The sequence below is a fragment of the Hetaerina americana genome, unplaced genomic scaffold, assembly GCF_022747635.1.
Source record: "Hetaerina americana unplaced genomic scaffold, ioHetAmer1.1.p SCAF_109, whole genome shotgun sequence".
Classification (NCBI taxonomy): Eukaryota; Metazoa; Arthropoda; class Insecta; order Odonata; family Calopterygidae; genus Hetaerina; species Hetaerina americana.
Window position 1 is genome coordinate 1,142,501 of NW_027286170.1, and position 11,424 is coordinate 1,153,924.

At 39.3% G+C, this 11,424-nt stretch overlaps 1 long non-coding RNA gene across 2 annotated transcripts; it reads left to right on the plus strand.

Moving 5' to 3' along the window:
- The first annotated feature begins 3,446 nt into the window (after positions 1 to 3,446).
- Positions 3,447 to 9,529, plus strand: LOC139700746 (uncharacterized). 2 transcript variants are annotated; one of them, XR_011703873.1, is made up of 3 exons: positions 3,447 to 3,969; positions 4,139 to 4,243; positions 9,419 to 9,529. It is a non-coding gene; the product is annotated as an uncharacterized lncRNA (long non-coding RNA). The 2 variants fall into 2 exon arrangements; XR_011703872.1 differs by having other exon boundaries at positions 3,447 to 3,965.
- Positions 9,530 to 11,424: the final 1,895 nt, after the last annotated feature.

Sequence of the window (11,424 nt, forward strand, 5' to 3'; positions counted from 1 at the left end):
CAAACCTCGTCAAAAATGTTCACCAACTTTATCAATGGCAAATCACTACATACATCCCAAACCGCTATCAGTTTCAACCAAGGTCCTTTCAAAAGTACAAAAGAGTGGAAGCCATGTTTTGAAACTATTACGGAAAAAAATGTTGCAACTCACCCTTGGCCCGCGGAAAGAAAGGTCACATTATTGACTCATATAACTGTCTAAATTGGAGCCAAATATATTACATTTTTCACTATCAGCGCTATAACACATATGAAGGTTTCCTTAAGGGAAGTAAACAGAGGCTGTCGTGACGTGAAGACGTATCGTTGCGTCGTGAAGACGAGCTGGGGACTTTTCTCGAAGCTACAAGTCGATTGTCAAGTTCATTCAATACACTCTTAAACACAATACGAAGCTTTCAAATGTGCATACCTTGTAATGTAAACAAGGGACGAGCTCTGAGTGATTTAATACCATCAGAAGACTCACGTACACATTACAGGGACTCGTAAAATGACTTGTAGCTTGGAGAGACGAATCCCTGAATTTTTAGATGAAGTGCATGTTCCACACGTCACCCCTACGCCTCCACCAAAAATTATTGACACGGCCCCAACTCCTCTTCCATGAGTTTTTACCATTCCCGGGCACGTAAGCCAACCCGTCTACCTTGCACCCTCGTGTACTTCGCATTCATTTCTCGCTAAAATTCGTGAGAATCCGTCCGAGCTCTCCAAGACCGTCTCTCTCCTCTTATCTCGCGAAGAGGCTTCATTGTCATTGTTTTCCACCCGAAAGTCATAAAAGTTTGAGCCAGTCTGAGAAACGATATTTGGATGGGAGTCATCTAATTCCAGGCAAGAGGTTCTCACCCGCTTAACTGTCCATCTCTTTCTTTCCAATTCTGCATAACCTGTCTTAGTATAGTGGCGGTGTCTCGTATAAGTGGGTGATGTTCATTTTTATTTTCTCTCCTTAAATATATGTACCATAGAATAATTCTCCCTTTGATAACTATCTCGCACGTGTTTTTCGTGGATTTTAAATGTGTCCTTTCTTTCCCCCTTCCCTCATTACTTAGAAGTGTATCACTTGAACAGTTATCAGATTGAGGCACGTCATTGGAAGTGTAAATGGGGGAGATAGTTTTTTTCCCTCCTATGGATCTCCTTTTAGCTCAATACACTTTCCCTAGCGCTTAGCCTACTTTTTTAAGCAGTCCAAAAAGTAGGATTTCGGAAGGTCCTCAAAATATCGCAGACATCTGTGTTGGCGATGCCCTCCTCGTTCGACGTGAATCGTTTTCCGCCGAACCATTTTTTCAAGCCTGGAAGTATTTATAGTCACTGGAAGGCTAAATCTGGTGAATCAAACTCCAATTCTGTCAAAAGAGAACAGAAAGAGACGTTTCAGACGTGATATGGTGGAGAATCGTGGTTGATTAAAAATTGGCAATTTTCCTCAAAATAAAATTTAATACACAGTATTATAGTATTAAATTTTATTTTGTAGAAAATTGCCAATTGTTAGTTAATTCAATTCTGTAATCTTCGCCATTGAAACTGCGCAGATGTGGACCAATGCAATGTCTTGATGAGGGAGAATTTTTTTTATTCTACAAATGAAGACGTTCTTTCTTAATTTCTTCGTTCGATTGGTGCAAAAACGACACATAATACTCTCCGTTTGTTGTTTGTCCTTCTTCTAAGTTATCGATGCAGATGATACCGCGTGCATCCCAAAAGACTGGCCAACACTTTTTGGGCCAAATTTCGGTTATCTTTATCGACAACGGAAACTGGTAATGATTGCGATGGAAAAGCATCGAACCATCCTCCGAATCGACCACACGATTGCGTTTATTCTCCACTGAGAGCAAACGTGGCACCCATTTTGTCGAAATTTCCTTCTCAATGAAGTTTTCGTGCGCATTCAAAAACACTGTACCTTTTAATATGTCTGTGCCCTCGGCTATTTCGCAAACTTTGATTCGTCGATTATTCAACACCCTATCGCGGATTTTTTTTTCAATCATTTCGGAGGAGGTCACATCTACTGAACGTCCCACGTCCCATCATTTGTGGATGTACCGCCACGTCTCATTTGGCCAAAAGTTACAAACACAGGAGCAAATGTGCCATGAAAATCATCCAACTCAACTTTGATCAGTGTCGGTGATAAACCTTCTTAATAGAAGTGTTTAATCACCACGCGAAATTCATTTTTTTCATTATAATAAATAAGCAAAAGTTTGTTTCTTCATTCGACTATGAGAATGAAGCCACGAGATGGAAATAGTTGAAATTTTAACAGAAGTTTAATGAGAGATGAAGTTTACTAAAAGCAAACCTTTTCCGATACTACTGCCTCTGTCTCTTGGACTTTCAAAGCAATTTTGAATAACCCAGGTTAGTCTATAGTTTCTCGATTCCTCTCTGTCACCTTTATCGCTGTTACATTAGATAATTTTCAGTTACCTCTTGACCTGTATTGGGGACTTCTTAAATACACATGTCCTCCAGATACGGCGCTATTTCCAACGCCAATTCTCTAAATATGTGAGTTCGCATTTGATCGAGCGCGGAGAATTTATTTTTTTTAAACGCTTTTTCAATTAACTTTCTATTTCCCAACGTGAATTATAATTTCAGCATCGAATGGAGGGGCTGATTAGGTAAACTATCGGATACGTTCGGTGTGAAATCGGTGAAAAAGAATCGAAAAAATGAATTTTTTGAGTTGGCCTTTTCTGAACTGTTGATTACTCTTTCGTCTTTATCGCTATCCATCGCCTTATTTGCGTGAATATTTCTTATCTACGCTTCATGCCACCATTAAGTAACGTGGTAAGTCCTTTGGTAAACATATCTATCAGTAAGTATCGGAGGAGTCCCTTGTGTCATAGTTTGTATTTTTGAGGCTCGCAATTACGTATATATTTATGCAACACGATTATTACCCCGGGAAGTGCAGTATGTCTTATCCCTCGGCTTTGGCGACATGCGCACGTGCTCTATCAAGGCCTCGAAATGATGGCTTCGTCGCGGCGATAAGCTCTGAACTCCATCCGTAGCATAAAATTCTTCGCCTGTGGGAATTTAAGTGTTCATGGTCACTCGGGAGAGGGATCTATGGGCTCCCGATTTTTTTCCATTCCAAAATGTCCATCTCCCCGTTTGTGCCCGGCGAGAATTCATGTGAACAAATCACGTGCAATTTACCTAGAATTTCGCGAACATTAAAATTTCCCGAAGCGCCCTCCATAAAGAAATTTGTTTACGGAGAGGAGGAGAGAACGGGAGAGAGATCCCTTCCGATGCGGGCCGTTTCCGAAATATTTCGATGTTGACCTCGGCCAACTGCGAACTTGACAGGAACGGGCGGACTCGCCGCGGCATGTCCTTGGGAGTCAGTCCAGAGGTAAACAGCGTTCCCGATCCACTCGGAGACGTGTGACTCATTCACTGTGAGGGACAGAGGTAGGCAGGAGCCCCGACTCTCTTTCCGCGCTGATCGAGCACGCCTTGCTCAATTAATATGTTCGGCTCCGGGTGAAACATGGAGCTTAAAAAACCATTGGCATAGGCGATGGACGTAGGGCGTGAAGAAATAATTAAGAAAAAATAATTCTTCCCCACTCTCATCCCGCGGCCGGCGAATGAGGGCTAGTAGCGAGCGGGCCAATAGCGGCGAGCTTCACATTCATGCGTTCTGCTTTATTTCGTAAGGCTTCAAGGGACCTTGGACTTCACGTGTGACGCACGCTTGACGCTACCACCAGATGAAATGAGTTGGGCACTCTCGAGCAAGGACGCTAAAAAAACCTCCGGGACTATCTGACCCGCGCATCCCGAAGGAGAGTTTCTATTTTTTGAGGTGCCCAAGCAGCGGAGGAGACCTACGCCTCGGGTTTGCAGAGGCGAACGATTCCTTGAACCTTCCGGGTCGCTGCGGGACTTATCTCTCGAAGAACAGCTCTAAATGTTGGTCATTTCGGCCAATTTTTGAGCCAAATGCGCCTATTTTTCTGCCGTCCCCGATCCATTCTAAAAATCCCTCCATGTATATTGCATCAATGATATCTTCCTCTTTTTAAATCAAAACTCCGTTGATAAGATTACGCTGGCGGCTCATTTCGGTCTCCCTACATCCACAGCTTTCTAAACGTCTACTTCGCGGTTTCTATCACCGGCAGATGCAGAATTCTGAGCATTGAAGAAAGATGTCTGCAAAACTATCCAAGGAGACTCCGGACATTGAAGTGAGTACTGGTCTATTTTTATTAAATCTCTCATTTTATGATTTGAACTGCTTCCATATTTTAAACATGAAAAGCGCTCCCAATATTTCTTTCCTTTGATTTAGTTTTTTTTTTAATTTAGTTGATAAATTAATATTCAAAGCTAAGACTGTAATTATTTGTGACGCAAAACACCTGGTTTGTTAGTCATTATTTTTGTGCTCTTCGTCCGACAAAACTTGAAATTATCACTGGCTGCTGGAAGCTGGATTTGAAAAAAGTCTGGATAACATTTTAGCCTCGTTAAATTTAAATTATATTTATATATTTTAAGCTCAGTTTTATTGCAGATTCAAATTAAAATTCGTAATTTAATGAAATGAGGCAGCTAGTTTCGACATTTTTTTCAAACTTAAATGTCGAAGATATGTCATGTGCCAAGAAGAGCGTGTTTCGTGTTTGAGGAATGGAGGCACGTGGATGTGGACGGGACAGCACAGTTGCGTGCCCCATTCTCTCCAGTGCGAAAACGTGGTGTCTATGATATATTCAAAGGATTTGTGTGAATGATCTGCTGCATTTCTAAAATGTGCAGTCGTGAGTGTGAAGTGAGGTTATTGAAATCAAGACTTGATAAGTGTGTTTCTAGAGTCCGGAGACTTTGCACGTCCTACCCTGTAAATGATTCCGTGTCGACATTGTGAACTAAAGGAGCACGAGCCCATGCGCTCTGAGTTTTGCTGAAATTTTGGAAGTTGAAGAAAATTGGAATGCTCTCGTAAACGCTAAAGATTTTTGCGTAGTCGTATTTGTGACCAAAAGAGGTGCATTCTAAATTGAATCTTCTGAAAATGCTCTCAATACACAGCGTAAAATTCCGAAAAAGTTTGCCACGAGTACACCGATCGTTGCAAAATCCGTGCATTAAAAGTTAATACATTTGCTGAAATACTATTTATCAGTCATGTTTGTGTGGTTTGATTTTTTACGTCGCTGTAGTTTCAAGCTGCTCTTTCGGTCACAGCCAGAACAAAATAATTATTATCAAATTGGTCTTGATAAAAAATCAAATGAAATATGTGTGTAATGGGTTTGCTCAATATAACATTTTACATTATATTTTCTTTCTCTGTGGTAATTTTAAAAAGAATGCAGCCTGTATATCAAATTTAACTCCTAAATTCACTTATATCCCCTCCAGTCACACCTTTCTTACCGTCTCTTTTGCGTTAATATTTTTGACAGCTAGGGAGTTAACCAAACACCTTGCCTTGCTGAATCTATCAATTAACGATTCTCCTCCATTTATCGTCCTCACTTATGGCACTTCTACCCACAAGCTAAACCGAAGGAAACAAACAAGAGCATAGGACGTGATCAAAATAACAAGAGCATATGATAAACATAAAAATAAACATAATTACACTAACTCAGTGGCCGTAGCAGGATTCGAACCCGCGAATTTTGTGTAAGTCGATGGGTCTCCTACCTGCCCATTATGATTCCACACACTGTGCCCACGGAATGCCTCCTCAATGTGCAATGAAAAAAAGAAACAAATGCGGATTGTATTCATAAATAGTATCCGTAAATACCGTTTGTGGATCCCACGTTCTTCCAGTCTTTTAAAAATCAAACTCAACTTCACGAAAATACTGGATATGATTTTCATTCTTATATCGTACTTCGAATTTTCAGGGCTACCTGACTTACGCATGCGAAAGCAAACGTAACCAGTTTCAGTCGCCACAATTGACCCTCTTTAAGTACTTATAATTTTTTAACGATATTGACCTTGGTTGTTTTTTAGCGTTAGTTATTTCTCCTTTTCTTGGCCAAAGGCTAAAAATGGGAATATTATCTATTTCGACTGCCTTCTTTCAATTATATTATCGCATGAGCTCTTCGATCTTTGCGATTTGGTATACGCGGATCCAAACGCGTTCATTTCACATTAATCTTTTATGCCCCAAGCGTCTCCTCCCACATTTCTTGCCTTGTGGTTCCTTCGGGTGAAACACGAAAGTTTTCCCAGAGGCTGTTGGAAGCGAATGTTTGGACCATTTTTCCAGCCCTATCCCAGGGGATCTCCCAGCCTTCTTATAACACAGGTCTACTTCGATTAAATTTTTACTTAGTTTTAAATGGATTTTGTTTTGCATCTGTTATTTTTAAGTGGATAAAATCTACAATTCTTTTTTTAAATTCACAGTTAAAACACCTGCGTCTAAATCGGTAAAAACATATTGTTTTAAATGATACGATATGCGTGCGCATGGAAAAATCAACGCTTCAAAATGTAACCTCATATTGGAATGAAAAGGCTTCTTAAGTAACATCATGGTGTCATGTTTTATGCTGTATGACATCTCACATGTTGTTTCTAAAATTGTGGCTCGTAACTCGGAAGACAAATTTTAATTCATGATTTCAAAATGTAATCTATGAATGTGTTTCAGTGCTGTGACTTTATTTTTATTATTTGCAAACACTCCTAATATGTAATTCATGGTAACCTCTCACGTGTAGCTACACCGAGCTAAAAATTGGACTTGACATTTTTTTAACTCATTTATTGTCACCCTGGTATATTTTCGATGAGGTTTTACAACTTAGGTGTCATCACTCCTGATGAATGTTCCCATAAACTTTCCTTAGAAACACTTAAGAAACATGAGATATCGTAGAGTTTTGCAGTTTGATAGTTCCTTTCCCTAGCGTAATTATATTTATTTTGAACAAGAAGAAATGTCATCCAAAGGAATCTTGTTAGATACCTGTGAAAGACCTACTCTTGTCAAGATCAAGTTACCACATTGAAAGTGACTTTCAGGGCCGAAACCGTAGATCATCATATTATACGATTCATGGGCATTTGGCCATAGGTATTTTATGCGCAGATTTGTGACGAGGTCTAATATTTTAATTCACCTTGGTGAATAAAAGAAAAATTAATTGCAATTTTAATCTTCTAATGATCTTTTTTCTTTTTCAAAATTAAATGGATGCGCTTGTTTGCCTACACTTTTGCAAATCCCGGGGGAATCCGCTCCGTGAAAGACCGCGACCAGTGGCCGCTACAGCTCTTCATCCAACCTGAAATGATCGCCCTTCAGAATTTACTTCCGCCTTGAAAAGCTTCTCTCATGTCTTGACGTATTTCTGAAGAACATAGGTCATGTGAAACTCAGCAACGAGCAACATCTGTAGATAATCCACGTCGTGATGAGAAGTAAAAATAACAATAACTGACGCAACGATCTACGCAGCGAATTGTAGGCGGAATAATGAAATTATATTGGAATAATAGGCACGGTTCCAATGCCATATTATCTCTCGTACAAGTATATTATTTTGATTCCTCCTTTCCCTTTCTCAGCAAGTTTAATAAAGAAATTATACTATTCTAAACGAGCCGTGCACACGTGTAACGTGTGTACTCATATCTTAAATGTTTCCAGACTATGGTATTCATTCTGCTAGCTTTATTTTGCAAGCTATTCTACACACAAGGCAAATATTTACTACGGGCCCATCCCTGTAGGTACTGTGTAACTAAATGTGATAACAAATTATTTTCTTATGGATTTAATTCCATTTCATTGGTATCGGGCTCAACTTTATGAACATTCATCTTAAAGATTATGATAAACTTTGTGAAATTAAAAAAAAATTATTCAATTCCAACTAACTTTTACGATCCAAATATCTCTTTCATATTCCCCGAAGTCTAGCAATTATGCTCCTATTTGATACACATGCATTGGCTGTGGATCAAGTTAGTCATTCTTTAGCGATTACTGTCGTAGATATCGGAAGCATGACTCATTTTACGGCTTCTGTTGCTTCTTCTTTTATATTATTCCAACATTTCTCCTCTATTCATGCCCCCATCCCAACATAGGACTTAGAATTTCTACCTTTTTATTCCGCTGAAAGCACAGTTCATTTCTTTCATTTCACATGTTATCATAGTCTACGTATCATTAATATTAAATTATAGTTCGAATATGTATCTCTCCCTGAAAGTAAAAGTAAAATTTTAAGATTTTTTAAAGTGTTTATCTAGCTATAATGTAATTTAATTGATGGCATTGATTCTAATCTACCACATATATGATTTATTCTACTGAAAATGTTTTTTTTCTTGTATTTGAACTAGGGTAGGTGCTTGCCAGAATTAAGCTCGTCCTTTTCGTCATTTTTGCGCCGAATTCGCATCCTCTCTTCCTGCCCAGACCATAATCCCTGAGCCCCATTTCGTCTGTATTATTCCATCCACCGATGCCTTTCGATGCTCCATTGCTCTCAGATGTTTTCTTGTCCACGTCTGTCTCGTATTATTGGCGTCTCAGATAATTCAATCTGACACTTGCGGTGTCCGAGACGTGACTACTCGTGGCCATGAACACGTTAAATGCGGATAAATAGGTCATGTTTTCTCCCCACCAATGATATTCTATCGCTCTTCTACGTCTTCTGCATTCCCTCTAAATATTAATAGTCCAGCGGCAACTCCTTGTTTTTCCGTAGATGATTATTCTGCATTATCAGCCCAATATTCACTATTTACAAGCCATTTAAAGGAAAAGAGTCCATTTATCATTCCTCTCTTCATTTCTTGATGTGTCCTAGCTCCACTAACCTCATCATTGTTCTAGCATTCCGTGCCCATAGTTTTGCTGCTCCACTTCCATTTTCATATCCGTTTAATTGAATAAGTTTCAACCCGGAGAGTTTGGTATTTCATGATATTCATCATACGTAGAGTGACCCGAGTGGTGATTTATATTTTTGGCTTGGTATGCTGCTCGAAACATGTATTTAACTTTGTGGAATACATTCCTTGTTGATGAAGAAAAACATACGTTTTGTGTATCGCTATTCCCAAATGACTTAGCCGTTTTCATTATTATGTAACCAGCACTAATTTTCTCTCCGTCACAATTTGGTCTAAATCACACGGTTTCACGTATTTTTTTGGGTGCTGGAGCCTTGAAGACACTGTTTAATGAGGACTATCAATCCGGTGTACTACAGGATTGTATCACTGTATCTACGCGTACACCTTTGTTGGAGCCAATTGCTAATCGCGGAAACTTTTATTTAGCAAAAGTAGTCCCTCGGAAGCATAAGAGTAATTACTAAAATATGGATATGTGTACTGATGCAAACTTTATCAATTCTTCCCTACAGAAACTATTGTATGTGAATCCCCGAGTGAAGCTGCATGCAAACGTGGTTGCGTCATCGGACACAAAGAAGAATAAGCTTCATTGGAAAAGAAATGCCAGCAACAAGTGCAATGTACGTACTTCAGTCACAGTAAGGTGACGCCAACTAGTGATTGGATAAGTGTGAATTTTTAAGTTACTCCTGTGTTCATAATTCGGTATCCGGCTGCCCAAAGCGATAGATTTATGCATGAACCTGATGCTATAGCTATAATTTCGTCCCGAACCTCTGGATTGTCATTAAAGTCTGTTTGAAAGAGAAAACCATGAAAACAGATGTCGACTATTATTTTTATGTCAAAATTGCAAGCTTTTTAAGTTTTTCAGCGTACTAGTCACATCCGGGGTACTCGGGTACCCAGTATACAAAAAATGTAATTGTGATTTAATAATTCCTGTTAATTGTTTTTTTCCGATTTAAATAAGTGTAGGGCGTTATTTAACAATGAAATGCTCTTCGACATATTCTGGAAACTGCGGGAGACACTTTTAACGGAGCCATCCGCTAATGCACATTACAATGCCAATGTTTCAAAGGACAAAATATCATTCGCCTTGTCCGGGATTTAGAGGACGCCGAGATAGCTTAACTGGCTAAAGCACTCGGCCGGGCATTGAGGGCTCCCGGTCAAGGCGAATGGTTCAAACACATTGAAGTCGTTGCATTGCAAGGAGTGCTCAATAAATTGTTATGAATAAACATTTTTGGATCGATAAATTGCTGAAATTTTGGAAACTGTACACTTTATCAATGAAAAACCGAATGGTGACAATGACTGCAAATTTTCCTCGTTTTCCTTCGTTTTCTAATTGATTGATGAATAAAAATGACTAGAGCTAGTAGCTTTAGTTATACTAGATATATCCCTGGGATTTTCACGACTTTGAACAGCCAGGGAAATGATTTGTGGCCCCATTACTCTTTTTGTTTCTATTTTAGTGTTGTAATGGCGCATCACTTACACATTTTGAAGTCTGCTCTCAATGACTGGTTTACAAGCTCTTCGCTCATCTAACGCATGAATTTACGCTGCTGGTTCGTTTTTTAGGCAAAAATGTATGCTTATATTAAATAATGTATGAATCCAAAGAGTTGATATTGAGCATTTTGAAGAACATTACTAGCGGCCATTCCAACGTTCCGTCGTGTAACTGGTAATCCTTTGATCCATAGTACTAACGCCAGCTTTATGTTGATTGTAATACATTATTGTTAAGGTATTCTTCTGAGCAGCGTTGTGAACAGTCATATCTGCATGCATTGTAGATAATGGAATCACGGTTTATATTTTGGGTACATGTGAGCATAGTGTTACTTCCTCGTGAAATCCAAATACAGTGGAAGAGAGCTGTCTTGATTTGTGTGGTGCCATTGTTTTTTTGGATACATGGTTCATTTGACGGCAAAATACGAACAATTCTTAACTTATACAAAAGTAAGAACTTGGAAAAAGATTGTCCAGGGAAAAATTATCCATGCATATATTTCTACAGCTCACTATTGCTACCCACGCATATACAGGTATGTCTACCGCTCACTAATTGAGAGGAATATAGAATACAATCAGAAAATATTTGCCTGTTTCGTAGATTTCGAAAAGGATTTTGACATAGTGTATTGGGAAACACTAATGAGCATATTGTAGAAAATGTGAATAGATTGGAGAGACAGGAGGCTAATCCGCAACATGTAGATGGCTCAGACTGCTCAGGTGCGAGTGGGGAACGGGGAGTCTGGATGGGCAGTGCTAGGAAGAGGTGTAAGGCATGGTTGTCCGTTATCGCTGTTCAACGTATGTGGAGGAAATGATTAAAGAGGCATGGTAAGAACTGGAGGTAGGAATGGAAGTGGGCGGGGATACGTAAAATCAGTTAGGTTTTCTGATGACCAAGCTTTAGTTTGTCAGTCAGCCCAGGGGGCTGCAAGCATTGCTGAGTGAATTGGAAATTCAGTGCGACAGATATAGG